We start from the raw sequence: 7,342 nt of genomic DNA, 5'->3' as shown, positions 1-7,342 counted from the left end.
GAATGATTTCATTAAGTGCGATGCAGCTGTCAGATGGATATCTACAGAGGTTTTAAAATCAGCTTTGCACTTCAATCAACATAACAGAGATAGGGTTAATGGGTAAGGGTTAAGGTACAAGAATTTATGAGCAAATATTGATTTCACCAGTGCCATTCTTTAACAGATGACATGTGTGCACCACACACATGACTTAAATAATGCTTATGCTGTAATAATTAGTAATACTAACTGGTAAAGGTATTTAATTACATAACACGTTACTTTTACAAATTTGGTATTATTACAACATGGCTAAAAGATATTTTCAGAAATTGAAAGAGACCTCGTTTTTAGGATTTAATTAATTCACATTAAATACATTACAGCAAAATGTGTTATGTCAATATATTGCACTCCGTAAGTAACTTCTCACAAAATGGCTTAATGCTTCTCTGTTATTGGGCATATGCTACAGGTGTTCTCTAGGTCTGTGCCACAACAAAGCTTAGTGGGGGGGGGGGGTCCTTATTTAACACAACTTATTCATTAACAAGCCCATCATGAGTTGAACTCTGTGATATAGCAAGAAAAGTAAAGAGACCTTCCAGGACCTTCCAGGACCTGAGTGTGCACCCCGGCTTGTAATGAAAAGCTTCAGTATGAACAAATGTGGGTGTGTAGAGCCGTGGAGCACTGATGAAGGTCTCTGCACTCTGCCTACTGGTTCAAGTTCCTTTACAGCAATGTTGCTCAGAGCTGATCTGGTGTTGTCCTGCACTGCTGGATTTGGTGTCTCTCCTGCTTCTAAAACACCCAGTTTATACTTGTGAATGGTCTGTAAATGAACTGTGTCTGTAGCTGCATCTGGAGCTGTGTCTGGAGCTGTGTCTGGAGCTGCATCTGGAGCTGCATCTGGAGCTGCATCTGGAGCTGCATCTGGAGCTGCATCTGGATCTGTGTCTATAGCTGCTTCTGGATCTGTGTTTAGAGCTGTGTCTGGTGTAGGGAAGACACTAAAACATGCAGAATAGCTTTATACTACATTATGTGGCCAATAGTATATGGACACCTGATCATCACACTAATATGAGCTTGCTGAACATTCCTAAATCACAGATGGATGGAGCTGGTGTTGCCTGAACATGAGTACAAACAAGGATGCTTAGATACAGACTATAAAAATTCCATAAGGCTACACTAACCAAACAATTAGAACTGTATGTGTAACCCCAATATATGTGAAAAATAAAAAATTAAAACAGTAAATATCTGAGCAATCAGGAAGTAAATATTGTTGCTACTTTGTGCATAGCAGCAACAGGAATGGTATATAAACTTTAATCCTTTATCTCATTTTGTTGTTCCACCAAAAATGTATTTAAAGCAATAACAAGTTGGACATGTTTAATGTATCAGACTGACTCTGGAATACATGCTGGTGTCGATGGTATTTTACAAACCCTGCTTTCTGGAGATATCTCTGCGTGGCTGGCCGTGGCTGCACGGCCTAGCAGCTATAACAGCCCGCTTTTAAGTGGGACGTTTTTACACTAAACTTTGGAGGGCGATGAAGAGAATCTGTGTCCTTTCAGTCCAAAGAACATTTGTGAGGCCAGGTAATGATCTAGCACTCGATCAGTGTTCTGATTTATCCCAAAGCTCTTCAGTGGAGTTGAGGTCAGGGTTCTGTGTGGACGACTGATAATCCTCCACAACAGTCTGATCAAACTGTGTCATTATGGAACTCACTTTGTGAACAGGGGCACAGCTATACTGGAACAGGAAAGGGATGTCCCCAAACTGTTGCCACAAGTTTGGAAGCATGTCTAAAGTGTCCTGGTATGCTGTAATATTAACATTGTCCTCCGTTGGAACTAAGAGACCTAGCCTGAACCCTTATGACCTTTAACCCTTAATTCCACCTCCTCCTTTACTGTAGGTACTTTGCATTCTGGTAGGTGCTATTATCCGGACCTCCAGCAAACCTAGATTCATCCATCTGACTGCCAGATAGTGAAACATAATTAATTATTCCAGAGAATGCATTTCCACTGCTCAATAGTCCAGTGGTAACATGCTTCACACCACTCCAGCTAACGCATGACATTACGCATAGCGACTGGCTGTCTGAGCAGCAGAGTCCCCTGCAGTCTTCAAACGCAGACTGAAGACCCGTCTATTTGTGGAATATTTAAATGACCATTGATCCTGCACCTATGTTGAGTAACTGAAACTCTAGTACTTAGTTTGTTATTGCACTTATCGTTGTCTGAGCTTAAATGTGTTTTGCACTTCTAGGTATCAGCACTGATCCCTGTATTTCTACAGTATACTTGTTCAACAGTATCTTGAACTCTAACCTACTGTACTGTACTTGGATATATTCTATGAGGAAATGACAAAGCACTTTTGTAAGTCACTCTGGATAAGAGTGTCTGCTAAATGCTCTAAATGTAAATGTAAATTTAAATGTAAATGTAGTGGTATTAGGTTTGTCTGCAACTCCTCAGCCATGGAAACCCATTTCATGAAGCTCCCGACACACAGTTCTTGCTGATGTTGCTTCCAGATGTAGTTCGGAAATTTGAGTGATGCAACAGAGGACAGGTGATTTTTCTGCCCATGGCTCACATGCTGTGAGTTTCTGAGGTCTGCCTTATCATTGATCCTGGACACCTCCATTTCACAGGAATAGCACTTCCACTTGACTGAGGCAGATCTAGCAGGGCGGAAATTTCATGATCTGTCCCATGGCATGATACTGCTACATTTACTTGATTCACAGATCTCTTCTGTATGCCTCATCCTAGTGCCAGTGTTTTCTTTGTGGACATTATTTGTGGGGATTAGCTATACATTTGGTGTGATACACCTGGGTGTGACTGAAACTCTTGAACTCAATAATAGGAAGGGTGTGCACACACTTTTGGCCATGTAGTGTAACTTTAAACTACCTCTTCACAGTCCTTCGGGTGTTCCAGTCACATGTATGGACAGTCTGTACAATCAATGCCATGTCACAGGACTGCTGATGTGAGCCTGTCTGTTTCAGAAACGTTAGTAGCAGTAGTTAGCTGTATTTAGTATAGAGTACCATAATGAAGTTAATTTGAGTGAATTAATTCTGAACTGCTTGTACTGAGTCTAAAGCCCAGTATAACACCTGATTCATTCTAAGTGTGCTGAATACCAGAAGAGTAGAATCAGTTCCTTAAAGGTTGTGGAAACATGATGTTGAAACATGACATGCACAGTGGCTTGGTCAGGTGTGTGATCAGACTCCACTGATCACTGCACGTCAGAAGGGGGCATGTAAAGAGAACCGGTACAGAATTAGATGATTGAATTATATCAGTCGCAAAATGTGCTGCAAGGTGCAACGTGCCTCTTAATCGAGCAAGTGCCAGTCGTTTTGACTTAAACCATCTTGAATTTAAATGCATTTCACTACTTGCAACAGCTGCGTGATGCACGCACACACACACGGCTAAATATTCAGCCATCAGATAGTTTTTTTTTTCGGTTAAATAATTTTGATATTTTTCTAGAGAAGCAAGTTTACTGTGACATTGATAGACTCTCTCAATTTTCTGGTACAAAAAGACAGGGCACAAAAAAAATGACACCTATCTGTTTCCCAGGTACAGTTGATGGGCCACTTTTCCAGGCACAGGTTAAATTGTATCAAGGACTAAATTACAGTGTTGGTGGGGATTCACGGCATATCTTTTTTTAGGAGAGGGAAGATGCCAATTAAATTGTCTAAGGAGGGCCCCTTAGTAAATCTACTGCAGACCAAAGTACATGAATCCGTTAGCAAGTTACAAATTCAAAACAATCAGGGTTATTTTAATATAAAGTATAATTTAAGCCCACTGGAATGATTCTTACCCTTTTGTTGTGACCACGAGACTGTAGATGACGCCACTGTTGGATGTGTTCTGTGGTGAACTCCCCAGAAGCCTCTTCTGGGTGGGACCATGCATCTTTCTTCCTGTCAAATTCAGGCGGTCCAGACCGACCCGCTGTTTCTGGAACCCTGAATCGGAGCGGCTCATTTTCTTGTAATGCGGTTGTCACATGCAAGGTGATCCATCCAGCATGTGGCTACTGATTAGAGTCCTGTCCTGTTGGTGAGAAACCCAGCACACCACAGGCTCATCATCTGCATAATGCCAGTGAAGCCATCTGAAGCTTCTGTGTGTGTGTGTGTGTGTAGGACTCTCATTAGTGCTACACACGTAGCCATGTAACACTGGATAAGCTTCACAACAGAACCCCAAATGAAAGACAATCAAGAAATTGAACTCGGGGAGGATGAGAGCCCAAAGTGTCTTGCAGGAACCTCCATGTTCTTGTGCACTTTACTGAGATGATCAGTGCTTCTTCCTTAAGAAAACACATTTTGTATTACAAGCTTTGGTCTGCTTGCTTGTAGGTCAGGACCCCTAGCTGATGTTATTGCGACACATGGTTCTAATTATGTTCTTTTTAACGTGACAGCAGTTAGCACTGCTGCCAACGCTCAGATGTTTATGCATTATGTTGCGATGAAGCATTTGTTTGAATTAGATGACTACATCCTCCTCTGGAGATGACTGATTAGAGCGGTTACAGAACCATTACTGCGTCCCTTGGCGAACAGCGTGTACAAACCACTGGGGCCCACATCATGTTTACAACTATAAACACATTTATGCTTTATGCTTAACCTGCTTCCCATCAGACATAAACACAGGGAAACCACCACTACCAACTTCCGACAATCTGTTGTTTTTAGGTTATTTCCTATTTTGGTTAGTACTTTTCCATTTGAAAAAAGTGGTACTCCAAACCAAACCCTGAAAATAGGTCTAATAGCCATGAGGCCATGTCAACCACCTTGACTCTCTTTGTACCATGCAGTACTCTGATCAATCACCATCCTACGATGAAATTGTGCTTTAATTGCCATGTAAATGCCCTAGGAATGTGCTGCCTTATATAGTTAGTCAGTAAACCTATTTGTCTGGCTGGTTGCGTGTGAGTTAATTACCAGCAAACCCTGCAAATAAATCCAGTGATATATGCAAGGGGTGGAGATTGATTGTCATTAAGGCTCCTCTAATTAACTGAAGGCGTTGTAATTGCTTCGAAGGTTGCCTACTGCAGACAGGCTGGTAGGAGGATGAGGAGAGGGCAGGGAGGAAGAGCACACTGTGTCCCGCCACACTCTTTGCCATTCAACACACGAAGAAGCACGCACAGCCTGACAATTAATGACATCATCCCCCCAAAAAAGGAGACAGAATCCTTCAGATTTAGCACGTCCACACACACTCCCCCCATGCCTGCTGAAATATAAATGTGCTCTTAAAGACTGTAACGATGAAGTTCAAATTATTTAGAGATCAAAAGACAAATGTGAGGGAAAAAAAACCTGAAGGTAACAGTTTTTGGGAGGGTGTTTTATTTTGAGCACTGCCATGGGGTTCTGCTTAATATAATGCTGTATGTCTTTTCCTTTCTGTGAAGGACATAAAAAAGCAACGTTCATTTCCCCTTAACACCCCCTCTCACACTTCAGAAACTTTCAGCTTGATTGAATTTCTGTTGGAGTGAGAGGAGACCATCGATCAACTATCATCAAAACTCGGGACAGATCAAAGCGCCGTGGGGAAAAGGGAATCCGCAGATCCAAAGCCTTTCTTTTTTAACAAAATGCTCCCTAATTGTCTCTCACTTAGATTTTTGATATCTGACAGCACTGGAACTATTCAGAGGTGTTCTTTAATGTCTGTCCTTACAGAGGCGTCATCATTTTTAAGATGGTTTCCTTTCACCTGAACATGCAGCATGGTTAGAGGATAAGTGTCCTTCAAAGCATATCAGGAGGAATAAGGAATAAGAGGAATAAGATCTAAAGTACTCCAAACGAAACCAACTTAATGTTGACCACCTTTCATGATACCTGAGGTGTATCCTGACCTATATTCTTAGGTATATATACCTGAGGTGTATCCTGACCTATATTAAGCAGTAAACACACACACACACACCCACACACACACACACACACACACATATATACACACACACACACACACACACACACACACACACACACATATATACACACACACACACACACACACACACACACACACACACACACACACTTATATATATATATATATATATAATGTATACTGTAAACATGTAAGCATTTATACTGTAAACATTTCCATGCTATGCCAGTTTCAGGATTTCAGGAATTTGTGGTTTTGAGATCCAGGCTTTAAAGAGTTATTCTAATCAATGCAATTAATGGCAAAAATATATTTATAATACACATTCATCTGCAACTTCATTGGAAGTTGCACCTGCAATGTGTGACCACTTCATTAGGCCTATGTGTCTGTTAGGAACATTTTGAAAATATACAAATTAAAGTCTTTGGCCCTGAAGCTCTGCTTGCATGCACAGGTTGTTAGCCAGTTCACAATTGGTCGGTTTCTGACCACAGGACCACATCTAACAGGATATAATTAGAGTAGGGCACTATTCAGTGCCTTTCCCCGGTATGAGAGTTTCAGACCTAGCAATGTTAGCTCGAGGATTTTTTTGTCACTGCTGGGATAAGAGTGGACTAACACTCAAACATATCCATCCAGCGGCAGTCCTGTGGTGTGAAAGTGACCACTGCAGACAGACCGGAAGATGACCAATACACGCTGAACATTGCAACAAACTGCACACCTGCAAGACATTTTTAATAAATGCACGCTTCTAATAAATATGTGTTTCTAATAAATCCATTTCTAATAAAGTGCTCGTGTACATGTACTCTGAAACGCAGCTCACATAGCTTGAGGATTATTGTTGAACTGCCTAGTCACAGCTACAAAAAAAGGGATAGAAAGAAAAATTGTGCTGTGGGTTCACAGCTGCATGTCTGTACAAGGCAGGTCCCATTGATCACTAATGTGGTGTTTTGGACGGATCTCAAATTACCATGTCCCAGCCAATGTCACCCTGACTCCGACAGACAGAGCGTTCCAGTCAGAAATCCCTCCTGCATGGGAGAAAAAGCCGATCGTGTTGTCCGCTTTACAGCCCGGAGCGTCTCGCTCTGTTCCATTTCAAACAGAATGGCCATAAGGAAACCCGGTGCTGGATCTAGTGAGACGATAATAACGGCGCAGTTCTGCCCAGATGGGATGCGAGAGCACGTTTACATGCACGCCATGGCATTAATCAGTGTTTGGAAATTGTTTGGGAGCAAATTGGGATCTAGGTGCTTGTGCCATTCATGTTTGGCAGATGGGTTGCTCCTGTCTGTCATGTGCTGCACCAGTGGGCCTGGCCGTGGTGTCTAGAT

The sequence above is a fragment of the Electrophorus electricus genome, chromosome 19, assembly GCF_041902795.1.
Source record: "Electrophorus electricus isolate QZ-2024a chromosome 19, ASM4190279v1, whole genome shotgun sequence".
NCBI classification, from domain to species: domain Eukaryota; kingdom Metazoa; phylum Chordata; class Actinopteri; order Gymnotiformes; family Gymnotidae; genus Electrophorus; species Electrophorus electricus.
The sequence above is the reverse complement of the archived record's forward strand: the minus strand, read 5'-3'. Positions refer to the sequence as shown.